We start from the raw sequence: 27,521 nt of genomic DNA on the forward strand, positions 1-27,521 counted from the left end.
CTTTTGCTAGGTTTATTAAAAGGTGCTTTACTGTTTTTTATTATTTTATTAATAAGTACTTTACTGCCATTGTTTTACTCATTAATGATTGTTCATATGTAGAGATTCTATTGATTTTTATATATTGATCTCATACCTAGCAAACTTGCTGAATATTCTCTCCTTAGTCCCAATTGTTTGTAAACTTTCTTGGATTTTATAACCAGTATTTTCTCAGTAAAGATAATTTTGCTAGCTTTTGTACTTGTTATACATCTTACTCTCTTTACTTACCTTATTTTTTGCCTTGGATTTCCAGTGCAGTGTTTGTTAGATGCAGCCGTAGGTATCCTCCTATTTTTCCTGCGTTTAATTAGAACACTTCTGAAGTTTCACATTTCAGCGTGGTGTTTACTGTAGATAAGGTTCAGAGATTCTCTTTCTATTCCTGATTCGCTAAAAATTGTCATAAATGACTCTTGAAATTATTGAATTTTTTGCATCTATCTACAAGATTTTGTTTCTTTTGTTATTCATGTCTGCTTTGGGTATAAAGATATGTTTGTGTCATAAAACTGGCTGAGTAGCTTCCTTCCCCTCATTAGCTATTCTCTGGGACATGTTTATACGGTTTGAATTATTTGTTCCTAGAAGCTTTAGTATTTTTAAGGTAAGATAAGATTGTATAACTTATTAAATTTATTTTAATGATTATTAATTCTTGCTCAGGCAATTTTCCTAACATATTTGTCTAGAAAGCTGTCAATTTCATCTAAATCTACAAGTTTATTGGCATAAATTTCTTCATAATGTTTTTATGATATTGTTAAAAAACTCCATGGATATTTAGTCATTTCCCTTTTTACCATTTTTGTTCCCTTTCTCCATTTTTTTGATCCTTGTCTCTTTTATTGATGGAGTCAGTGTACTTTCTTTCTTTAAAAGAAATTGTCTTGTTGATTTTATTATTTTCTATTACTATCTTTAGTTTTTCTTTACCTCTCCTTTCATTTGGTTGATTCTATTATTTTTCTAGTTTTCTGAGTTAAACTATTGTGTTAGTTGTTTTCAATCACTATTTTTAGTAAATGCATTTATGTCTATAAATTTCTCCCTGATTACTGCTGTACCAGCTTCTCACAGGTTTTTATATGTAATGCTTTTATTTTCATTAAGTTATAAATATTCTCTAATTTCTGTTGTGATCTTTTCTTTTACTCATACTTTGCGTATGAGAACATATCAACTTTCCTAAAATAACTATATTTTATTTTTATTAAATATTTAATGCTTGTGGTAAGATGATATTGTTTCCTAATATAAATTATTGAAAATAGTTGAGACATTACATATGATCTAGTATGTGAGTAATTTTATACTGTTCCAATAGCTTGAAAAATATATATTTATTTTTGGAGGTAAAGTTCAATATGCATTCTCTTTTAGAGAAAAATTATTCATTGAAATCCCCTAGCATTATTATATTTTGCTTGATTATCAATTTTCACATTATTATTAGGGATCAATTCTTATAATTCTCTCAATTACTAAAAAGTTAGGCATATATTTTACTATGGGTTGGGCAGTATTATGTGTCCTCTAAACATCATAATTTATTTAATCCTTAAAACAACTGTGTGAGGTGAGGGCATCTTTTCCCTGGTTTACAGAAGAAACTGAGGGACAAAGAAGTTGCAAGAAGCTAAGTTCACAGAGCTAGTAACTGTGATTAAAATCCAGTCAGTCGACCCCATTGTTCACATTGGTCTGACACTATACTGCTACTGCCAGTTTTTGCTTTCTGTATTTTAAGACTATATTATTAGATATACAGAGGCTTATGCATGTTGTAATTTGTTATAGAGTTATTCCTTCTATTGTGCATTTTCTCCTGTCATTTCTATCTATGCTTTTTGCCTTAAATTGTATTTTGTATGATATTATTATTTCTATACCAGTTTCCTGTTGGTTAGCATTTGACTGGTTTTGGTTTTCTTTCTTTTTTTTTTCTCAATTGCTCCATTTGTATTTTTTGAGGTCAAAATGGCTTTCCTTAGTCATAAACAAATTCTACTTTGCAAACCCCAATTTAAATCTCTAAGTGCTCTAAAAAGCCTTACACTGTGGATTAAGAAAGTACCCAGGTGGCCCAGAGGGGCCATAAAAGGATTTAAGTTTAGGAGTCAAAATGTTATCTTTTGGGGGGCCCTGCATGGCACCTGGAAAAAAACAACCTCTGGTTTGGCTCAACCCCTACAGAGAGGCTTAGGCCTTAGAGAAATCCTCATGTATTATCTTAGAAAGCAGCTTCAGGCATGAATGTAATAATGTAGCTATAACGGGTCTATGGAGCCTTATGCCTCTGCATCCATAGTTGAAAACAAACATCTGCTCTAATTTTTGCTTTATTTTGTTATTTCTGGAATAACAGATTTCAAGGGCTTTTTTCTTATTTATTTATCTAATATATAGTCACTGAATGCCTACACCAGTCAGCACCTCTGTTAGATTGTATGCCAGGCACTGGGCAGATACACAATGTCTCTGCCTTCATGAAGCTTCAGTGAGCTTATTATTTGATCATCATGTGATTTAGAGACTCAAAAATATGAGGTTGAATGGGATTCCCAAATGCCACCCAGGCCATCCCCTTACCTCAAGAAAGAATTTAATGAAATACTTTCTGACAGATTTGGTATTTGTCATGTCTGAGGATCTTCAGAGAGGGGATTTCTCCAGCCTTCAAATAAGAGTCAATGTTCTTTTTTCTTTTTTTTTTTTTACGTTTTTTAAAATTGGAGTATAATTGCTTCACAATGCTGTGTTAGTTGCTGCTGTACAACGAAGTGAATCAGCTATATGTATGCATATATCCCCTCCCTCCCACACCCCCCCACCCCTCCCATCTAGGTCATCACAGAGCACCGAGCTGAGCTTCCTGTGCTTTATAGCAGGTTCCCACTACCTATCTATTTTACACATGGTAGTATATATATGTCAATGTTCTTGTATGTAATAAAATACATATGTAGAAAGTTTCTCATGCAAGCCATGGTAGAGAGGCAGCTTGTGGTAGTAGCATTGCTAGACAAAATACAGGATGCACAGTTCAATTTGAATTTTAATATGAGTATGACCCAGATATTGCATGGGACATACTTATCCTAAAAACATATTTGTTGTTTACCTGAAATTCAAGTTGAACTTTTATTTGCTCCATCTGCTAACTCTGTATCATAGAGAAAGAAGGAAGGTCAGGCAAAAACTATTTAAAGTATTTAATTAATTAATTATATAACAAAATAATTCAGTAGAGGCCAAACACTAATGACTTGAATTATGGCACCATCAGCCACGTACTTACTTTGGAGCTCCTTCCTGGCCAATTCTCTTTGCATAGAGATGATATTGGGATAGGCTATGCACTATTGGTCCTCACAGTTTCATTAAAATGATAGATGGTTCAGACTGTTTACTTGTAGAAGAGCCATATGTCTTAATGGGGGCCACTTTAGGACTCATACATCTCTGTGTATCTTCACTAAACTCCCCCTGTGAGACGAGGTGACAGCACAATGGAATCCACATGGTATACCACTGGACTTGAATTTTTATCATGCTGTTTCGTAAGCTTACTTTGGAGCATGCAGAAAATTTCTTAATATCTCTGTGGTTTATGTTCTGTGTCTTTGAGTTATACCAAAAAGGTGGTGGATGTGCAAAGAATAGAAATAACTGCACTGTAAGCTCTGCGGCAGCAGAGACCAGGCTTGCTCACCACCATCAACTACCAAGCACAGTATTCTCTGAGCATTGCTGGATATATTTAAACAAGAATTCTATCTCCCAAATACCTTATGCCCTTTACTTCAGCTAGAAAAGTACAAATTCTATGACTTTAACAAAGGGCCTCCGCTTATTTTTATAGATAAGTCTGGCAAAAATATAAATATAATATGCTTTCACCATCTCGAGATCTTTCATTTTTCAAAGTCAATAATTATTTTTTATTAATTTCCCCAAGAAATGCATATCAAAAGTTTAATTTGGGGCTTCCCTGGTAGCACAGTGGTTGAGAGTCCGCCTGCCGATGCAGGGGACACGGGTTCGTGCCCCGGTCTGGGAAGATACCACATGCCGCAGAGCAGCTGGGCCCGTGAGCCATGGCCACTGAGCCTGCGCGTCTGGAGCCTGTGCTCCGCAACGGGAGAGGCCACAACAGTGAGAGGCCCAAGTACCACAAAAAAAAAAAAAAAAAAAAAAAAAGATTAATTTGTATTGTCTCTCTAGCTAAAAATATAAAATTTCATTGAAGTATAATTTACATGTTTGGTTACAATACTTCTGAAGATAACACAAAATCCAAATTGGACCTTGAATACTGTTAAAAGATAAATTGAAGTATATTAAAAATTTCAAGAGTCTGAGCAAAAATCAGTTCTAATCAGGAAGCACCAAACCAGAAGTGATCAGGAGAACTCTGCTGAGAGGATCCAGGGAAAGACTTATATAGAGAATGTACAGAAGCTAAGAAAGATGATTGGATTGGCTATAGCTTAAAGCCTAGTTGGCTGTTTGTGATTGGTTGTCCTTAGGTTTTGATTTTGTAATCTTTAAGCCCTTACAGGCTTAGATTTTGGTTTGCTTACATCGGCCTCCATGGCATTAGAACCACCTCAGTCTGGCTTCCTTGTTTAATTAATTTAACAATATCTTGATTCTCCATTAAAAAATGCTAAATACCGGATCTAGTATATAAAAAGGGTAACTCTGCAGTATCATTCCTAAATGGAACCAATGAGTATCCTAGTTAGAATATTCTTCTAGGTCATTCAAACAACATTGTGACTTTTATGATGAAGGAATGGGCACCCAGAGAGATTAAGTAGCTAGTCCCAGCTCACATAGGTAGAATTAAAACTCCATCCTGTTTATCTTCATTCTGAGTGCTCTGTTTTTTCACCACATCTCCATGTTTTTCTTTGGACTTCAAGACCTTTTCGGCTTAAATATAAAAGTATGTTAATATGTTCAGAAATGACAAAGAGCAAAGGTAAAAATTCTGACATTCCCTGTTTTTATATTAGCCTTTAGACAAGCCATTTAAAATTTGCATTTGCAGTTTTATTTTAGAAACCTACATAATGGACTTTAAGGAAGCATTTACTTTCTTACAAAGTGGAAATAGTTCCTTACTCCTTTGAATTGTCTTGGACATTGCCTAAATGTCATCAGGAGAGAACAATGCAGGTTCTCAATTTGGCATGCTGGTAGTGTTACCATCTGAGTTTCCTCTGGAAATTCTGAGAATAAAATGTCTAGACTGATTTTCAATCCAGAAGCTCAAACTTCAAGAAACTTGGGGCAGCCTGAGGAGATAGAATGAAACCAGCTGGGACATGCATAGTCACACTGTGTCCATCAGATTATACAGTACTTCCAGCTTTTTCTCTCTCCTGCCAGAATAAGAATCAACTCATTTTTCCCATGCTACCATGTCACCAAAACTTCTTTCTTTTTTCAGTTTCTTTCTGGTCCTGTCTTGGTTATATTTTCACCCAAATTTCTTTCCTTTTCCTCTGTTGCTGACTTTTTGGTTAGATTTTGTAATATAGTGATTCTTTATAACTATTCTCTTTTTAGCTCTGAATGGGCAAATCAGACTAGACACTTATCTTTGACTGATTCATTCATGCCATAGACAAGCACTAAGCACTCATTGAACATAATATACAAAACAAATGGGAGATAAAGGTTGCACTCTATTGCGCAACCTCAGCCAGCATCACATAGTGGCCCTGCTAGAAGTCTGAGGTAAGAACTTAGGCATCTGTTCTGCTGAAGTTGGTTTTGATCTTCCTGCTGTCCAAATTCTAAATCAAAGACCCTTGATATTATTAAACAGAAAATTATTAAGTAACCCTGCTGGTCAAGTGGCCAAAGTGGAGCCTTTATGTTTTATAACGGCTGCCCTGTCTAGGGACCAGCCTAGCGTGGAAGTAGATGCTACCTTTGGCATTAGAGCTATACTCATCACGCCCAAGGTGACAGTTTGTGGGCTATGCCTAGAAAGCAGTAGCCCAGACCAACTTAACAACAAAGCAAGTATCCCATATCAGGGACCATGAAGTGCAAACCACAGAGAAAGGCCTATATACCTAGTGAAGATGGGATCCAACAATGAGGCTGAAGGGTTCCTTTGGTGGAGAATGGGAAACGAAGAAAAATCTCCTGGGAGACATGCAAAGACATACAAACACAAGGACATCTAGGGCTACCAAAGTGTTTGAGGGAGATTCCTAAATCTCTTGATTTCTTCTACTATTTTTTTTTTTTACCAACTCAGTAAGAGTCCCAGCCACCTTGATCTCTGAACTATAAACAATAGAATCCTAGTTGGTCTCTCTTCTCCACCTGCAGTTTTTTCTCCCTCTGGTAGCCAAAGTGATTTCTTAAAAAAAAAAAAAAAAAACCCAACAGCACACAAGTTTGATCATGTAACACATACTGTTCTCTCCAGTCTTACCACCAAACTGGCCTCCTTTCAGCCCTACTATTTACCTCACTTCCTCCTGACAGAGTATTTACATAAATGATTACTTTGGCTAGAATGCATCTTCCTCGCATCTTGACTAGTTAACTACTCAACTACCAGTTTCAGTTCAAGTTTATCTTCTTTGGGGAAGCTTTTCACAAGCCCCCTGGCTAGGTCAAATCCCCCAGTCAAGGTTTCCATGCACCTCTCCTTGATAACACTTACCATGACTGTAATTTTACTTCTCTTTATGTGATCATTTGATGAATGTCTGTCACCCCTACTAGACTGCAATGTCTACAACAGTAAGAATGGTCTTTGGGGGAACTTTTATATTCCAAATGCGCAGCACAGAGCCTGGGGCATGGTGGTCACTCTATACCTATTGAGTAAGTGTGACTCTAAGAAGTGGAAACAGCCTGCTTTTAATTGTTTCTTTTAATAAACTTTTGTTGGGCTCTTAGTACTTAGCACACAGAAACTCTTAGATCTGCAGATTTCAGGGATCAAGCCAGATAAGGTGGGAATTCTGTGAAGTGGAGGGCTCTTCTACTGAGTGACTATGACCCCAAACTGAAGACAGGTGTAGCCAACCTTCCCACCACCATAAGTTCCCCCACAGACTTCAAGTTGAAAAGATTTCTGTGTTCCACCAAACTCACCACATGTATTAAGTAATAATTCATTTGTTTCCTTTTTGTTTTTCCTTAAAAGACCCCAAAAATAGCCAGCTGGAGCTGTTAGCATAAGATCACAGTGTTACTATACTATGTTGATATTCTTGCAAACCAAGACAATGATGTGAAAATATCCAATTCATGTGAGACTTCAAATTTTATTAGAAATAACTGGGCTTTTATTTTTGTGGTTTGAGGACTTCTAGAAATCTAGGGCCCTCAGGCTGGAAACCACTGCACTAAATCCCATAAAGACAGAACAATAGAAGTGGGGTGGGAGACCTTCCTGTCTGTTCTGCTACTGCTGTGTAATCCTCACACAGTACTGTGACCTGGGATATTTGTTAATAAAGACTACAATTAGCCAAGACATCAGTGTAAGGCTATAGACTGACATGGTGTTTTAGGCAGAAGCACACAGCTGAGGTAGAAGCAGACAGTGGTCCATGCCTTCACTAAGGAGACATTTTTCAAAACCTCAGCATGGCCATGCTTACCCTTTCTTTAGTTATAAACTGGTATTGCAATCTGAGGGTTACATTTAGTAATAATTCCAGACATGACATGCTGGTTTCTTAAAGCCAAATAAGTATTTAGATAATAGAAGGAACAAAAGGTCAGGCTCAGGCCTGCCAAATCTTCATGGTGATACATGTTTTCAGGAAAAGAAAGTGATTTCCTTTCTTCTGCTTTGAGATGGTATCTTCGAAGTCTTCACTATAAAATAATAGCATATCATCTGCATGGAACACAAGGAAATAATTAAAACCTGACCCCCAACTTATATTACTGTAGTTGGGTAAACACAAATGAAATTTTATATATAAAGTGCTTTGAGCTTCCAGGAGGAAGGTTCTACTACAAAACCTAAAGAATACTGACTCTAGGCATTTCTATAAGTGAAAATTACATTTAAACCACGTATACTCCCTTTTTGTCAAATGTGAAGAAAATTCTAGGCGGAAATTGAGCAGATTCAAAGTGATCAGGGAAACGCTGTTATAGTCACTCCCTAAAGAGCTGGTAAGACAAGTAGGCATAAAAATCCTGTGCTGACTACAGTGAAAACTGAGACTGTGGCTAAGAGGTTCATTTAAGGTGAGGCAACAGTAGAATTCCTCTGCTCAGATCCTTTCTGAATTAAGTGAAAAATAGCGCTATTATACTTGTCTCCAAAATGACCTTTAATGCTATTCTCCTGCACCATTCAAGCTACACCCACTACTAAATTGCTCTTTAAAACCACTAAACTGTAGTTCTGTCTAAAGGTTAATGATGCAAACCCATAACATAACATTCATAAACAAACAGTTTCAGAAAAAGATAAGTCTTCATCAGCAAGCAGGAAAAATATTTATGATAGTATTTGTAAGTGCATGGAGCACAAGTAACAAAAGATACCCCTTCGTTTCATAGTAAGACCAATTGAGAAAGAACCATGTTATGACTCAGGACTGACTATTCCTTTAATCTGATATTTAGACATTGGAGATGGTGCCAGCACTTGTGCTGATAGTTTTAGATAGGGTGTTTTGAAATAGCCCTTCCTTATTCTTTGGGAAATAAAAATGGAGACAATGAGAGAGGGTGGGAACTCCCCCCCCACCAAATTCAGATCATACCAAACCTGGACTTCCAGCACAGGATCCAATGCACGATCTACTTCTGGCCAATAGATTGATGAGCCAGTAGTGAAATGAGAAGCGCAGGGGAGGCTGCGGCTTCTGGGATCTGTGCCAACTCTCTCCGACTGCAGTGTTTCCAATGGTTAAGGGACACTTGGGCATCATTGCTCTGGAATGTAAAATGAAGAGTTACCAGCCTAGTTGCAGATGTTCGGAAATATTTTTGGTTGGACTTTCTGAATATCAATGACAGCATATAATCAGCCAGAAGGCCCTTATTAAAGCATGTGCCACTTTCCAAACATTGTGAGGCTTTAATGGCCAAAATAAGGTATTTTTCTTCTTGGTCCATACCAATCCCCCAGAAAGAAGGACCACTCAGGTTCATGGGTAAGGGGCTACATGAACCCCCGTTCTTCCTAATTTTGTATAGAAGCCCCTTATACGGTAGGAGTGAGGACGGAAGGGAACTAAGAAATGGCAAAGTGACCTCCCTGACAGTTTTTCATGGGAAGTCAAAATGTATGTGAATGCAAATGACCAGAGAAAAAAGGAAAGGAAAAACAGGGACTATGTTTATGATCAGCTGGTATATATTTCCCAGGGCTTAAGCAGGAGCTCTGCCCACATATAACCTTTCAGGGTGCGGACAGAAGCAGGGGGTAGTTTAGGAAGGAAACAGAAGCTTACCTGTTCCCCAGTGATTTTTACATGAATGAATAACCCAAAACAAACTAGCAATAAAAAAAATAGCCAAAAGCCACATTCACATTCGTCTGGGAATTCATGTTGGAGAATGGCCTTTTGGAATTGTAACAATGAAATGCTAACATTTTGATCATTTTAATCATCATTCATAAATCTTGCACAGTTTTGCCAAAGTCAATATATTTGCTTTGGGTTAAAATGTACCAATTTTGTACTTTGAAATACTGTTTTCCTTTCTTTTTTTCAAAAAGCCTGATAATCAGCACACAGGAATTTGAACACAGCAAAGAGTACCCTGGGCTTCGGGTCCAAAACTATTTGATATTTAAAATGGTGGATTTCATTTTACCTTCCAGGTTTAACAAATGTTAACATACTGCTATATTTGTTTCTTTATTAATAGAAAGAAAATGTGTAGTTGAGGCTGATAGCTACCTCCCATGTCATCCCCCTCCCTCTTTTCCTAAAGAAAACCATGAGGCCATGGAATCTAGCCCACGTCTAAGGGGTGCAAGCTGTATACTGAAGAACTCCAGTTGTGCAATGGGACAGCCAGTAACCACCCTATAGAGCATCCACCTTTGTTTTTGACCATTCACTATAGGTGTTTGTATCTTTACACAACATTTAGTATGCTTTCAGAGCTTTAAAAATGTTTATGAAGAGACAAAGCTGTGCATCTCCTTCTACATTTTGCATTTTAAAACATTATTGTAGAGTTGGTGATTGCCGGCCCATTAACTCTTTCCTCCCTATTCCTTGCTAACAGAGCCCCAATTTTGTTGAGGTTTCCACTCCTTAGGAAAAGAGAGCCTTTCCCCATGTCAAGAGTAGATACCGATTAGTATGAGCACTCATGGTAGTCTTATCTTTCCCAGTTAATGGACTGTGAAGGGCAATGTGACATAATTCTAGTGAATGAAATAAGCAGAATATGGCTAGGAGGTGTCTAGGAAAGATCTTTTGTTCTTTAAAGCACAGAAATAAATGGCTTCATCTTGTGCTGGATGCTGCCGTACCTGAGTGTGACCTGGCAGCCATCTTGCTACTTTGAGGAAGCTGGCTTGATGATATGTCCATATAATGATGATGGCAGAGCAGAAGCAAGGGTAAAACAGAGAGAAGCTGTATTAACCAGTCTTCAGGCTATTCTTTTTTTTAATATGAGCTTCTTTTTACATAAGCAAATGCATTTCTCTTTAATAAGCCATATTGATTATATTTTTATTGCTTTCAGGAAAAAGGATATGCTTTTTTCAATGTTGGGAAATACAGATTTTCTTTAATATTTTAAATCCCTGAGTAGTTCCAGTGTCTGAATATTTATCCATTCCCCTATTAATTTTTGCTATTACTAACAATATTGCAGCAAACATCCTAGATCAAGTCTCTTTATGAGTATTGTATAAGTGGAACTGTTGGGTCATGTCCATAGACTATGTACATATTCACCTGTATTATATATTTCCAAATTGTTCTCCAGAGAACTTGAAACAATTCATGCCTCTGCAGCAGTATATAGGAACAATCTCTTTCCCAGCATCATTGCCCTTTCCAACTTTTAAGTTTTGGCACTTTCAGACTTTCAGATTTTGCCTTCATGACGCAGGGTATCTTCCTGTTGCTTTTATTCATATTTCCATGTTTACAAATGAGCTTGAGGAACTTTCAATGTATTTGTTACCCATTTAGTCTTCCCTTTTTAAAATTAACTTTTTAAGTCTTTTTTTATATCTTTCCATTGGATTGTTTGTTTTTTCTTGGTTTTTAGAATTTTTTTAATAGTCTGGACTTCAGTGCTGTAGCAGTTATATGCACTATAACTATCTTCTCCCAGACTAGTACTTGCCTCTTATTTATGGTATCTTTTGTAACACAGGCATTTTATACCTGAATGTAGTCCGATGTATCAATTTTTTCATTTACAGCTTGTAAATTTTATGTTGTCTTTAAAAATACCTAACAGAGGTCATAATGATATAACCCTACATTTTCTTAAAAATTGTTAAGTTTTGCATTTCACATTTAGATTTTTAATATATCTGGCCATCTTCATTTTGTTGCTGTTTTTTTTTTTTTTACATTTTTATTAGAGTATAATTGCTTTACAATGATGTGTTAGTTTCTGCTTTATAACAAAGTGAATCAGTTATACATATACATATGTTCCCATATCTCTTCCCTCTTGCATCTTGCTCCCTCCCACCCTCCCTATCCCACCCCTCCAGGCAGTCACAAAGCACCGAGCTGATCTCCCTGTGATGCGGCTGCTTCCCACTAGCTATCTACCTTACGTTTGGTAGTGTATATATGTCCATGCCTCTCTCTCACTTTCTCACAGATTACCCTTCCCCCTCCCCATATCCTCAAGTCCATTCTCTAGTAGGTCTCTGTCTTTATTCCTGTCTTACTCCTAGGTTCTTCATGACATTTTTTTTTCTTAAATTCCATATATATGTATTAGCATACGGTATTTGTCTCTCTCTTTCTGACTTACTTCACTCTGTATGACAGACTCTAGGTCTATCCACCTCATTACAAACTGCTCAATTTTGTTTCTTTTTATGGCTGAGTAATATTCCATTGTATATATGTGCCACATCTTCTTTATCCATTCATCCGATGATGGGCACTTAGTTTGTTTCCATCTCTGGGCTATTGTAAATAGAGCTGCAATGAACATTTTGGTACATGACTCTTTGAATTATGGTTTTCTCAGGGTATATGGCCAGTAGTGGGATTGCTGGGTCATATGGTAGTTCTATTTGTAGTTTTTTAAGGAACCTCCATACTGTTCTCCACAGTGGCTGTATCAATTTACATTGCCACCAACAGTACAAGAGGGTTCCCTTTTCTCCACACCCTCTCCAGCATTTATTGTTTCTAGATGTATTGATGATGGCCATTCTGAGAGGTGTGAGATGATATCTCATTGTAGTTTTGATTTACATTTCTCTAATGATTAGTGATGTTGAGCATTCTTTCATGTGTTTGTTGGCAATCTGTACATCTTCTTTGGAGAAATGTCTATTTAGGTCTTCTGCCCATTTTTGGATTGGGTTGTTTGTTTTTTTGTTATTGAGTTGCATGAGCTGCTTATAAATTTTGGAGATTAATCCTTTGTCAGTTGCTTAAATAGCAAATATTTTCTCCCATTCTGAGGGTTGTCTTTTGGTCTTGGTTATGGTTTCCTTTGCTCTGCAAAAGCTTTTAAGTTTCATTAGGTCCCATTTGTTTACTTTTGTTTTTATTTCCATTTCTCTAGGAGGTGGGTCAAAAAGGATCTTGCTGTGATTTATGTCATAGAGTGTTCTGCCTATGTTTTCCTCTAAGAGTTTGATAGTTTCTGGCCTTACATTTAGGTCTTTAATCCATTTTGAGCTTATTTTTCTGTATGGTGTTCGGGAGTGATCTAGTCTCATACGTTGACATGTATCTGTCCAGTTTTCCCAGAACCACTTATTGAAGAGGCTGTCCTTTCTCCACTGTACATTCCTGCCTCCTTTATCAAAGATAAGGTGACCATATGTGTGTGGGTTTATCTCTGAGCTTTCTATCCTGTTCCATTGATCTATATTTCTGTTTTTGTGCCAGTAACATACTGTCTTGATTACTGTAGCTTTGTAGTATAGTGTGAAGTCAGGGAGCCTGATTCCTCCAGCTCCATTTTTTGTTCTCAAGATTGTTTTGGCTATTCGGGGTCTTTTGTGTTTCCATACAAATTGTGAAATTTTTTGTTCTAGTGCTGTGAAAAGTGCCAGTGGTAGTTTAATAGGGATTGCATTGAATCTGTAGATAACTTTGGGTAGTAGGGTCATTTTCCCAGTGTTGATTCTTCCAATCCAAGAACATGGTATATCTCTCCATCTACTTGTATCATCTTTCATTTCTTTCATCAGTGTCTTATAATTTTCTGCACACAGGTCTTTTGTCTCCTTAGGTAGGTTTATTCCTAGGTATTTTATTCTTTTTGTTGCAGTGGTAAATGGGAGTATTTTCTTGATTTCACTTTCAGATTATTCATCATTAGTGTATAGGAATGCCAGAGATTTCTGTGCATTAATTTTGTATCCTGCTATTTTACTAAATTCATTGATTAGCTCTAGTAGTTTTCTGGTAGCATCTTTAGGATTCTCTATGTATAGTACCATGTCATCTGCAAACAGTGACAGTTTTACTTGTTCTTTTCCAATTTGGATTCCTTTTATTTCTTTTTCCTCTCTGATTGCTGTGGCTAAAACTTCCAAAACTATGTTGAATAACAGTGGTGAGAGTGGGCAACCTTATCTTGTTTCTGATTATAGTGGAAATGCTTTCAGTTTTTCACCATTGAGGATGATGTTGGCTGTGGGTTTGTCATATATGGCCTTTATTATGTTGAGGAAGGTTCCCTCTATGCCTACTTTCTGCAGGGTTTTTATCATAAATGGGTGTTGAATTTTGTCAAAAGCTTTCTCTGCATCTATTGAGATGATCATATGGTTTTTCCCCTTCAATTTGTTAATATGGTGTATCCTGTTGATTGATTTGCATATATTGAAGAATCCTTGCATTCCTGGAATAAACCCCACTTGATCATGGTGTATGATCCTTTTAATGTGCTGTTGGATTCTGTTTGCTAGTATTTTGTTAAGGATTTTTGCATCTATGTTCATCAGTGATATTGGCCTGTAGTTTTCTTTCTTTGTGACATCCTTGTCTGGTTTTGGTATCAGGGTGATGGTGGCCTCGTAGAATGTGTTTGGGAATGTTCCTCCCTCTGCTATGTTTTGGAAGAGTTTGAGAAGGATAGGTGTTAGCTCTTCTCTAAATGTTTGATAGAATTCACCTGTGAAGCCATCTGGTCCTGGGCTTTTGTTTGTTGGAAGATTTTTAATCACAGTTTCAATTTCAGTGCTTGTGATTCGTCTGTTTATATTTTCTATTTCTTCCTGATTCAGTCTTGGAAGGTTGTACATTTCTAAGAATGTGTCCATTTCTTCCAGGTTGTCCATTTTATTGGCATAGAGTTGCTTGTAGTAATCTCTCATGATCTTTTGTATTTCTGCATTGTCAGTTGTTAATTCTCCTTTTACATTTCTAATTCTATTGATTTGAGTCTTCTCCCTTTTTTTCTTGATGAGTCTGGCTAATGGTTTATCAATTTTGTTTATCTTCTCAAAGAACCATCTTTTAGTTTTATTGATCTTTGCTATCGTTTCCTTCATTTCTTTTTCATTTGTTTCTGGTCTGATTTTTATGATTTCTTTCCTTCTGCTAACTTTGGGGTTTTTTTGTTCTTCTTTCTCTAATTGCTTTAGGTGCAAGGTTAGGTTGTTTATTCGAGATGTTTCCTGTTTCTTAAGGTAGGATTGTATTGCTATAAACTTCCCTCTTAGAACTGCTTTTGCTGCATCCCATAGGTTTTGGGTCGTCGTGTCTCCATTGTCATTTGTTTCTAGGTATTTTTTAATTTCCTCTTTGATGTCTTCAGTGATCACTTCGTTATTAAGTTGTATATTGTTTAGCCTCCATGTGTTTGTATTTTTTACAGATCTTTTCCTGTAATTGATATCTAGTCTCATAGCACTGTGTTCGGAAAAGATACTTGATATGATTTCAAGTTTCTTAAATTTACCAAGGCTTGATTTGTGACCCAAGATATGATCTCTCCCAGAGAATGCTCCATAAGCACTTGAGCAAAATGTGTATTCTGTTGTTTTTGGATGGAATTTCCTATAAATATCAATTAAGTCCATCTTGTTTAATGTATCATTTAAAGCTTATGTTTCCTTATTTATTTTCATTTTGGATGATCTGTCCATTGGTGAAAGTGGGGTGTTAAAGTCCCCTACTGTGATTGTGTTACTGTCGATTTCCCCTTTTATGGCTGTTAGTATTTGCCTTATGTATTGAGGTGCTCCTATGTTGGGTGCATAAATATTTACAATTGTTATATCTTCTTCTTGGATTGATCCCTTGATCATTATGTAGTGTCCTTCTTTGTCTATTCTAATAGTCTTTATTTTAAAGTCTATTTTGTTTGATATGGGAATTGGTACTCCAGCTTTCCTTTGGTTTCCATTTGCATGGAATATCTTTTTCCATCCCCTTACTTTTAGTCTGTATGTGTCTCTAGGTCTGAAGTGGGTCTCTTGTAGACAGCAAATATATGGGTCTTGTTTTTGTATCCATTCAGCCAATCTGTGTCTTTTGGTGGGAGCATTTAGTCCATTTACATTTAAGGTAATTATCAATATGTATGTTCCTATTCCCATTTTCTTAATTGTTTTGGGTTTGTTATTGTAGGTCTTTTCCTTCTCTTGTGTTTCTTGCCTAGAGAAGTTCCTTTAGCAGTTGTTGCAAAGCTGGTTTGGTGGTGCTGAACTCTCTCAGCTTATGCTTGCCTGGAAAGGTTTTAATTTCTCCATCAAATCTGAATGAGATCCTTGCTGGGTAGAGTAGTCTTGGTTGCAGGTTTTTCTCTTTCATCACTTTAAATATGTCCTGCCAGTCCCTTCTGGCTTGCAGAGTTTCTGGTGAAAGATCAGCTGTTAACCTTATGGGGATTCCCTTGTGTGTTATTTGTTTTTCCCTTGCTGCTTTTAATACGTTTTCTTTGTATTTAGTTTTTGACAGTTTGATTAATATGTGTCTTGGTGTATTTCTCCTTGGATTTATCCTGTATGGGACTCTCTGTCCTTCCTGGACTTGATTATCTATTTCCTTTCCCATATTAGGGAAGTTTTCAACTATAATCTCTTCAAATATTTTCTCAGTCCCTTTCTTTTTCTCTTCTTCTTCTGGAACCCCTATAATTCGAATGTTGGTGCATTTAATGTTGTCCCAGAGGTCTCTGAGACTGTCCTCAGTTCTTTTCATTCTTTTTTCTTTATTCTGCTCTGCAGTAGTTATTTCCACTATTTTATCTTCCAGGTCACTTGTCCATTCTTCTGCCTCAGTTATTCTACTATTGATCCCATCTAGAGTATTTTTAATTTCATTTATTTTGTTGTTCATCGTTGTTTGTTTCATCTTTAGTTCTTCTAGGTCCTTGTTAAATGTTTCTTGCATTTTGTCTATTCTATTTCCAAGATTTTGGATCATCTTTAGTATCATTATTCTGAATTCTTTTTCAGGTAGACTGCCTATTTCCTCTTCATTTGTTAGGTCTGGTGGGCTTTTATCTTGCTCCTTCATCTGCTGTGTGTTTTTCTGTCTTCTCATTTTGCTTATCTTACTGTGTTTGGGGTCTCCTTTTTGCAAGCTGCAGGTTCGTAGTTCCCCTTGTTTTTGGTGCCTGTCCCCAGTGGCTAAGGTTGGTTCAGTGGGTTGTATAGGCTTCCTGGTGTAGGGGACTAGTGCCTGTGTTCTGGTGGATGAGGCTGGATCTTGTCTTTCTGGTGGGCAGGTCCACATCTGGTGGTGTATTTTGGGGTGTCTGTGGACCTATTATGATTTTAGGCAGCCTCTCTGCTAATGGGTGGGGTTGTGTTCCTGTCTTGCTAGTTGTTTGGCATAGGATGTCCAGCACTGTAGCTTTCTGGTCATTGAGTGAAGCTGGGTGCTGGAGTTGAGATGGAGATCTCTGGGAGATTTTTGCCGTTTGATATTATGTGGAGCTGGGAGCTCTCTTGTGGACCAGTGTCCTGAACTTGGCTCTCCCACCTCAGAGGCACAGCACTGACTCCTGGCTGCATCACCAAGAGCCTTTCATCCACACGGCTCAGAATAAAAGGGAGAAAAAGTAGAAAGAAAGAATTAGTAGAAGTAGAAAGCAAGAAAGAGAGAAAGAAAGAAAGAAAGCATGGAGGGAGGAAGGGAGGAAGGAGGGAAGGAAGGAAAAAAAGAAAGAAAGAAGATAACGTACAGTAAAATAAAGTAAGATAAAATATAATAAAATTATGAAAATAAAAAAATAATTAAGAGAAAAAAAGAAAAAGAAATTAAAAAAAAACGACGGACGGATAGAACCCTAGGACAAATGGTGGAAGCAAAGCTATACAGACAAAATCTCACACAGACGCATACACATACACACTCACAAAAAGAGGAAAAGGGGAAAAAATAATAAATCTTGCTCTCCAAGTCCACCTCCTTAATTTGGGATGATTCTTTGTCTATTCAGGTATTCCACAGATGCAGGGTACATCAAGTTGATTGTGGAGCTTTAATCCGCTGCTTCTGAGGCTGCTGGGAGAGATTTCCCTTTCTCTTCTTTGTTCTCACAGCTCCCGGGGCTCAGCTTTGGATTTGGCCCCGCCTCTGCGTGTAGGTCGCTGGAGGGCGTCTGTTCCTGGCTCAGACAGGGTGGGGTTAAGGGAGTAGCTGACTCGGGGGCTCTGGCTCACTCAGGCCGGGGGGGAGGCAGGGGCACGGAGTGCGGGGCGAGCCTGCAGCAGCAGAGGCCGGCGTGACGTTGCACCAGCCTGCGGCGCACCGTGCGTTCTCTCGGGGGAGTTGTCCCTGGATCCCGGGGCCCTGGCAGTGGCAGGCTGCACAGGCTTCCCGGAAGGGGGATGTGGATAGTGACCTGTGCTCGCACACAGGCTTCTTGGTGGCGGCAGCAGTCTGGGGTCCGCGCTTTTAGCCTCAGCTCGCGCCCGTCTCTGCAACTCCTTTAAGCAGCAATCTTAATCCCCTCTCCTCGCGCACCAGGAAACAAAGAGGGAAGAAAAAGTCTCTTGCCTCTTCGGCAGGTCCAGACTTTTCCCCGGACTCCCTCCCGGCTAGCCATGGAACAGTAACCCCCTGCAGGCTGTGTTCACGCCGGCAACCCCAGTCCTCTCCCTGCGCTCCGACCGAAGCCCAAGACTCAACTCCCAGCCCCGCCCGCCCCGGCAGGTGAGCAGACAATCGTCTCTGGCTGGTGAGTGCCGGTCGGCACCCATCCTCTGTGCGGCAATCTCTCCGCTTTGCCTTCCGCACCCCTGTTGCTGTGCTCTCCTCCGCGGCTTCGAAGCTTCCCCCCTCCGCCACGCGCAGTCTCCGCCCGCGAAGCTGTTCCTGTTTTTAATGAGGTGGAGACTTCTAAGGTTTCTTTTGGTCTGAATCAATTGTATCACTTAAGGTACAATCAGAGAACAGGAACCATGTTAGGTATTTCAAGAAAGGGAATTTAATAGAGAATTGGTTACACAGGTGTTAAGTGAAAGAACAAAAGAAGAACCCTTTTTTTTTTCTTTTCCTTTTAACCCAGAGGTAACTTAAGGAAGCAGATACTAGAGAACAGAAGTATTGGACTACCAGATCCTAGAAACTCGATTGTGTGCTCAGATCTTTAAGAAAGGAATCCCAGCTGGCTCCTACTGGGACCTTCGAGGGGCATAATGAGGCTGGCTCTGGGAGTGCTAAAAGAAATAGAAACGAGTGAATTACCTCTGCTGGGATGAACTGCTGTCACCTGGGTGAATTGCTACTGCTAGGGCAATGTTAATAGAAAAACAAGAAAAAAGAACAAAGTTGTCTCCTCTTCCTGCATTCCAACTTGCCTCTATTATCTCCCATTGGCAAAACCTAAGAGGAAACCAGGTAGCAAAGTTATCTGGAAAATGTCGATTACATTTTCCTAGTTACAACTTTAGAAGAATGGATTTGAATCCAAGAGACAGCATAGGTAAATAAATAGCCCATTAGTGGTGTCCATAGTGGCTTTATGCACCCAAGGGAACATGCAACCTGAATCATAGGCATGGGGGAGGAAAAAGCAATTCAATTTTGCTGATACTTAACAAGGCTATGCAAGTTAGAGTTTTCACACTGGTGTCCCCATTCAACCTACAAAAGCATTGTTGAGTTCAAAGATAGGCTAAACACTTTTACCAAAGGACCTGTATTCCAAAGTTGACCTTTGATAACAAGTTATTGTTGGCAATATGCTACCTAGCCAGATACTAGTGGATATTTTCTTAAAAATAAATACCATTAATTTGACCCTTCAAGATAAAGGTGACATTTTAGCAACAAGTGAGAAATAGCTTTTCAAAAAAGCCTCTTCTATAAAGAGAATTTGTGGGGGGGAGAATATTCCTATTATTATGTTACTTTGTTGACAGAATTGATATTTATCAAAAGTGTCATCTACACAAATAATAATCTTGAAATTAGAATACTTTAGTCAAAACATTTCCAAATGAAAGATTCTAGTGTATTTTGAACCAATGTTTTAAAAATATAAAAATAGACTTTCTCATTTTTTAGGAGCAATGGATTGACATTAGAGAATATAAGACTCTACTAGCTGAAGTTTGTCAAAGAGCATTCAGAATTGGTGGATGAAACTGAAAAATGAATCTCAAGATTTAAATACAACCAATGAAACACTTTTCATTTGGACCCATGGGTTATTTTTAGCAATCTTTTTAAGACTAAAGCAGCTATTAGCACCAAATGTAAAGTAAGCTGAACCTAAAATCAGATTTTTGAATCACTGTAGCATAACATATTAAACTAAGATTTTAACATAAGAAAGAGTATTTGCTTTCAACAAAAAAACATTAAGTGAAAGCAAAACACCTTTATATTGTTAGTAAATAAAATAATACAAAATATTCATTTCACTTTTGTTTTATTTTTAATTTATGTTGCCAATAATTTAAATTGAAACTTATTAGTTCAATAATATGTAGATAAAATTTATGAGCAGATAAATATATTACAGTGGGTCTGTACAAGCAAATCTGGTTATTTTCAATCTAACGAGGTATGTGGTAGGATGTATAACCAAAACTGTTTGGACAGAACTGTTAAAGGATAAACTGAGGCATATTAAACATTGATTTAATTTGTGAAAATACACCGATTTGAACTGGGGAGCATTCAGTCTAGAAGATAGACAGGAGCTCCCAGGAGCTGTACAAACTGGAAGGCTTTTTTAGCCCAAAGGGAACAGGAACAAAGAAGTTAAAACTAGGCAAAAAAGCGGGTTGGTTACTGCAAGGTCACTTTCCTTTAGGACATGGCAGGGGTCTATCAGGCAGATGTCCTAACTAGTGCTAACCAGGCAATTCCTGCTTGACTGCTTTAAGATTTCATTTCCGGAAGAGCCAAAACTGTAAACAAGTCTCGGTTTGGTAACATGGGGCTAAGAATAAGCAACTCCATTTTAGGTCTATTGTCGTGGATTTTTTTTTTTTTTTTTTTTTTTTTTTTTTTTTTTTTTTTTTTTTTTTTGCAGTACGCGGGCCTCTCACTGTTGTGGCCTCTCACGTTGCGGACGCGCAGGCTCAGCGGCCATGGCTCACGGGCCCAGCCGCTCCGCGGCATGTGGGATCTTCCCGGACCGGGGCACGAACCCGTGTCCCCTGCATCGGCAGGCGGACTCTCAACTGCTGCGCCACCAGGGAAGCCCTCAAGCTTCAAATTTTTGATACTACATAGAACACTAACCTAGAATAGGGCTTTTCAAACTATTTCATTAAATTGCAGAGTTCTAGTGAGCTACCTATCAGAGTTTTAGCGGCTGGCAGTGTTCCCAGAACCTGCAATAGATGCACAGACTTTCTCCTGGTCCAGTTGAAAAGATACTCCAAAGCAAGACTCCACCACGTTGCGTTCCTGGGGTCCAGGAGAGGAACTTGCAGGACTGATCTCTGAGTCTTGAGGAGCTGTTTCACAGTGCCCTAAGATGCCTTCTGGGGCAGGTAACATGTAGACTTACCTGTGCATTGCAATCTGTGCTTGCTTCCATCCACTTCATCTGTAGATCATGTTGCTAGTCAGCTTGCCTCTTTCCTCCACCATCCTGGGATTGTCTCTGGTTTTGAGGCTTGTACACTTGAATGGTATAGATCTTGTCTTCCTTCCTGTCTTTCTCCTCAGACTAACAATACCCCTAAGGGTTCTTTGAAAGAAAAATAACATGACCGTTTGGGATATGTTTGTTTTGTGTCTGCTCCACCAGCAGCCGGCACTGCCCCAATCCTGCAATGAGGGTTCGGAGTCTAAGGCATGAAAAACAGCCCGTAAGAATTTCAGAGACTCATAACATTTGTAAACTAATGATCTAGGCCTTTCATTTTCTTTGGAAAGGTGGCATCTCAGAGTTTCATGGAGCCAAAAGAAATTTTTAAGACAAAAAAAGTCTTTATGTAGGCTTCATTCCTTGAAATGTTAGACAACTTGTCACTCTCCAGTAAAAAAATCAAAAAGACCTCTGTGTACTGGATGAAATGGCCTTCACAGGGGTAAAAATAAGACAGTCTGATCCATGATGGGGTAGAATGACATGGCTAGAAAGCAATGGCAGACAACAGCTGCTGTGAGGGGAGACAGGAATGAATGTAGATAGGGCCAAAAAGACAAAACAGAAACAACTCACTGGGGAGTGGTTAACAGCTCTTTGCTTTCCTGTGCAATACAGTGGAAAAACCCAGAAGCACTAAGAGCTTGGGAGACAGATTTAGATTGAGAAATCTATACAAGAAATAAAGAAGAAGAGTCAAGCAGAACCAAACTCTGGGACAGCCTAGGTGATAAACCAATGTCTGTTCCCAAATATCTCACCCCACTGCTTTGGAACTTGAAATGTCTGCTATGAGTCATATATTTGGGTGGTGGCATTATCTCTAGAATGCAAATATTAGAAATTACACTAAGAGGGAAGAAAGAAAGGAAGTTTTAAACAGAAAAACATGGATTAATTTTTCAAATTATTTGCTCCTTTGGAGATCTAAGAGTGAAGTCCTGAGAGAATCTAGTACAGGAAGTGTATTTTAACGGAGCCACCCAGGTGCTTACTAAACTATAAACTTACTTAATTCTCTTAATATCACTTATCACCCTCCGATAGTTTTCCTTTTGTCCTTTTTACCCTTGTCTTTTATTCTTGACTCCTCCCATTAGTATCCACAAACACAGAAGCATGTATGGTTTCCTACTTTATACCCGGTGCCTGGTACATTGCTGAGCCCGTGGTAAGCTCTGAAGAGATAGATATTTGTTAAATGACTGATGAACGAATAAACAAATGAATGAATGATGCAAGGAAAGAATAATGTAGGAGAAGATCTAGAAATGTGTGTTTGTGTATGTTTAAAAAGGTAAGCTGAGGTAAGTTGCTGGGAACATGGCCAAGAAGAGAAAAGTGAGGAGTTTGAATAAATGGGGACCTAAAGTTAGATGAGAAGGAGGGATAGCAAAAACAAATTTCCCACTTTCCCCAGGATCAACCCTGGAAATAAATATGCTTATTATGCCCTAATCTGGGCGGTGAGGGACTCCTGTGTTTCAGAACTATCGAAAAACCCTTAGAATGAGACATGAGGAGAGCTGCTTCTGCTTTTGGCCTGGGCCTCTGCCAAAAACATCCCGGTTGCTTTGTAAGAAATGTTACAGAACTGGGTGCTCTGAAATGCCTGTTTTTAATTTACAGAAATAACAAGTATTTTGCTTAACTCCATGATGGTCCTTATTAAGCAAGTGCAAGCATTGAATGCTAGTAAAGCCCTGTCTATGAGCCATGGTGGTGGTATTCATGGCTAACTCCAAAGATCCTGTATAGAAAATAGGCAAAAAGGACCCATGAGAATTTAAAAATTTAGTAACAGTTTCATCATGTATGTCCTTCTTTCAAATAAGAAAGAAAAAAAGAGACTGGTTTGGGAATAATTTGATTTATCTATCTTACCTCCCAAGAGTTTAAGTCTGATGAAGGGGTAGAGATAATGTAAATAGCTCTAAATGTTTGCAATCTTCTACACCTGTAAATTTGCTTGGTTTGTTGCTGCTTTTTCTTTCTTCCTCCCCCCTCCCCTTTTGCTGGTGTTGTTTTGCTTTGTTTTATATACCAGAAGGAAGAAATCTGGGATTACTCAAAAGCAAAATGAAGGCCCAACACACCCCCCTCATTTTAAGGGAAATTCTGTGTGTTTCTGCCCATACTGTTTTCTCTTCAGATTTTAATCTTTGCTGTTTCTGTGTTTCAAGGCTAATCAGTCTCCACCTAGTTTTAAGTGGCATAATCATCCAGGAGTATTACCTAATATTTTGTGGAGAAAAAAATTACGAAAGGAGGATATATTATTCATAGGGCTGGGACCCACTTGAGGGCCAAAATCTTTTCCTGTGTATCGTCATCACATCTTCCAGGGTTATCAGAAGGGTATTGTGATTGCTACAGTATGGAAAATCAAGGGTCTCCAGCTATGTGGTGTATCTTACACTCTGTGAGATGGTTGCTCATTCTTCAGAGACAAAAAGAAGTCTTTCTTCTTTAAAGGCTCATGACTAGTTCCAGTATTTCAAAAGGCACTTCACCAGAAAGTCTTCACTAGAATGGGGACAATTTCTAGAAGGTAAAATAGGAAGAACTATGTTTATTTTTGTTTGTACTTCTGACTATATATTTATGTATAACTAGAAGGAATGTAAATTTTAGGGTATAATTGTCAAGTGAGTAATTTTCTGGAATGGATTTAATTCTATTCCAAATGTTTTGTTCATTCCATGGCAGTTCCACCAGACATTGTATCTAGTAATGTCCCTGATACTCAATCTAATGGAAATATGTCACTCCCTACCATATTTGGCCTAATGAATAACCTCTGTTGACACAGTTGTTGATCGCCTAAGTCCTGATGTACTCCCTTTCCTGAGCTTCAGAACCACCATTTTTTTATTCTTCCTCTTTTTCCTTTACTGGCTGCTCTTTTGCTGGAGATTAGTCTCTTTTGCTGGAGATTAGTCTCCTTTGCTGGGTCTTCCCCATCTTGCTAGGGCTTGAATGTCTCAGGGCTCAGTCTTTAAACATTGTCTCTTTATTTCACTCACTTTATTTTCATGTAAACGTCATCTGTCAGTCTCATGATTTCAAATACATCAATGTCTCCTAAATTTATATCTACCTTCCTGATCTCTCTTCTGAGCTCCAGACTCTAATATCCAGCTGACTCTTTGAAAGATCCCCTTAAGTGGCTAATATATTTACGTCCCACACTTACCATGTCTAAAATGTAACTTGTGATCTTCTGGAATACACTTCCCCAAATCTGTCCCTTCCCACATCTTCCTCATCTCAATAATAAACACTACTCCATCCTTGCTCTTATGAAAGGCAAAAACCCTAGAGTCATCCTTGACTCCCCTCTTTCTCTCATGCCCCACATTCATCCATCAGGAAATTCTGCCAATGCTGCCCTTTGAGTCATCCCACCCTGGCTTAAGCCTTCGTCATGCCTCACTTGTATTCTACCAGTAACATTCATATGGGTTCCCTTGTCCCCACACTTGTTTTGATACTGGACTTGACACAGAGTGCCTGAGTGATAGTTTTTAAAAACTAGGCCAGATCATATTTTCCTCTATTTAAATTTTTAATAGTGGCTTCTAATCTCTGCATGAAATCTAAATCCCTTGTTGTGACCATGACCATCCAAGCCCAACATGATCTGGCTCTCTGCTCTCTCTCCAACCCATCTCCAGTCACATCTTCTTCCCATCTCTCCTCTCCCTCCCAGCTGCTGAGCCCCTCTCTCTCTGCTCCAGGTGGACTTGCCTCCTTGCCATTTTTGAAACACATCAAGCTGATTCCACATTAACAATTTTGCACCTGGGGCTGCCTGCAGTGCAGCGCTCTTCTACTGGATATCCACGTGGCTTACTCTATCATTTCCTTCCAGTCTTTTTTCAAATGTTATCTTATCAAAAGGCAGTCCTTTCTGCCCTTTTTGAAAGTAGCACAAGCCCCCTCACCATCCCTCTCATTATCTATCCCCCTTAGTTTGCTTCATTATTTTCATTGAATTTATCATCACCTGTGCAGATTTTTTTTAGTTTATTTCCTGTCTCCCCTCACTAGGAGACAAAAATAAACAATATAACACCATGAGATCAGAAACTGAATTTCTTTGGCTCATCGCTCTAACCCCAATGTTAAAACATAAGCTGGCACATCCCTGGCACTCAAAAAGTATTTGATGAGTTGAGTTGTAATGGACCATATATAACATGTATATTTATTTAAGAAATTTCAAGTTATAAAAAAGATAAAATTTTATAAAATTATAAAAGTGAGTTTATAATTAAGCAAAGTCTGTTGGTAGTTAATAATTCATTTATCAAATAATTTATGACTTCAGAGTAAAAAAAAAACATTGATTTTTAGCATGAAAAGATCCAGGTTCAATTTTGACTCTACCTCTTACCAGCTGGTTAACACCTTTGGCAAGTTACTTATTTTCTTAGAGCCTCCGTTTTCTAATGTGTTAAAACAGATAAGAACATTGGTCTTGGTTGTGAAAATTATTCATATTTATTAAAAGTTGGCATGGAATAGATGGTATTAGCAAGCAGCAGTAGTAGTGATAGTAATAGTTTCTCCCTAAGTCACAGAGTAAGCAAGGGCTTCTCCTCTAGAAATTAAGCATTGCAAGAGTTTCTGCAAGACAGTTCAGTGGGCTTCCCTAGAATCTCTGCCTGGACTGAGACCTAAAATAAAGAGAAATGCTGAGGAGAGCAGCATGGTGCCAGGACCACTGAGGCCACTGCAATCCTGGAGCCCTCTGTAGACATGAGCTTCATTCCAGGGTAGAACATCTACACGTGTGAAACAGTGCCTCTGCCGTACATACCCAGAGTCATCAGGGAATGCTCCTTTCCCATAAATATCTAAGAACAAAATATGCACAATTCTTCTTAAAGTTAGTGCTTACCGTTCCTTTATTTCATTTATCTTCATTGTTTCCCATCTTGGTCCCTCTTTCTCTTCCTTTAAATTCTCACTCTACCAATAAAGACCAGAAGGCCTCAGCCCAGTACATCACCAATGTATACCTTGTAGAATGTGTCATTTTCTTTTGTTAGACAGGTAGACGTATTGAAAGGTAATAGGTAAAGTGAAGAAAAATAGAGATCCTTAGCTGATAGTCAAAAAGAAAATGCTCCTCAGTCTCCTGACCTTTTCCCTGGAACAAAGTACCAGCCTTAGTCAACAAGTGTTGATCTGTTCTAAGGGAAAGGCCAGAGAAGTTCCAAGGCAACTATATAAAACTCTAACTGTTCAGGGAAAGAAGGCAGAGACATAGGTGATGTGGTTTGATTTGAGTTTAGATGGGGTTTGGGTGTATTGGTGGGGAACCACTCATTTAGCAGAGCTCAAGGAACCATTTCATTGAGTACAAATAACCCTGGCAAGGGTCACAAAAACTCCCTGGAAGGGTTTACCACTGCTGCCTGCCACCCCAAAGCCAAATACTTTTTAAAAAACACAGGCACACAACTGTGATTATACAGTTATGACTTACACGTCGATGCTTCATCCAGTCATTTTACCTTCCTAAGCCAGTCACGAGAGGGCCAAAAATGTTCCAGCTCCAAGGCGGTGTGTAATACGGCTTTAGGCTTTGCAGGACTGCCCAGGATCACCCTTGTCCAGGAGCCAGACCAAACTTCACCTGGCCAGAATCTCACAAGAATGAATGGTTTCTAAGAGAAGGTCACTGGCAGGACCTTAGGATATGAGGTCCCAAGACATGGAACTCATTGTCCAACAGAAGAAATTTCACACGGGAAAAGCGGTACTTCCTTGTCTGGCTAGTAGGATATGTGGAGGGAACAGAGCCCAGGAATGTTCAAATGTTTCTGAAAGTCCTTTATGTGGTTTCAGTTAGGTGAAAGAGGTTTTTGTCTCCAATCACTTAGGATTAAATAAATTTCTACATAAATTTCATTTCTTTTTTTTTTTTCTTCAAAGAGGTTTTGTATGTTTGCTGGAACTTTGTACCAAGAGAAAATAAAAGAAGCACATATGGAAAATTCACTGCAATTTTTTGGTGAAAAAGGGTAGCAGGAGCCTCTTTCATTAATGGATAGCATAAGTATTTATATGCCTGGTCATACCATATCCTATTAGGTACCTAAATGACAAATAGAAACCTAGTGTTTCATTGAGAATATCAAAGTTACTAATTAGATGGCAAGCTCCTTGAAAATAGGACACTCATCTTCTGGCTTTGTATAACTCTTCCATTGGTTACCACAATGCACGGGCATACTAGATACCCAGTATATCTTCCAGAAATA

This window comes from Tursiops truncatus, chromosome 4 (assembly GCF_011762595.2).
Source record: "Tursiops truncatus isolate mTurTru1 chromosome 4, mTurTru1.mat.Y, whole genome shotgun sequence".
Classification (NCBI taxonomy): domain Eukaryota; kingdom Metazoa; phylum Chordata; class Mammalia; order Artiodactyla; family Delphinidae; genus Tursiops; species Tursiops truncatus.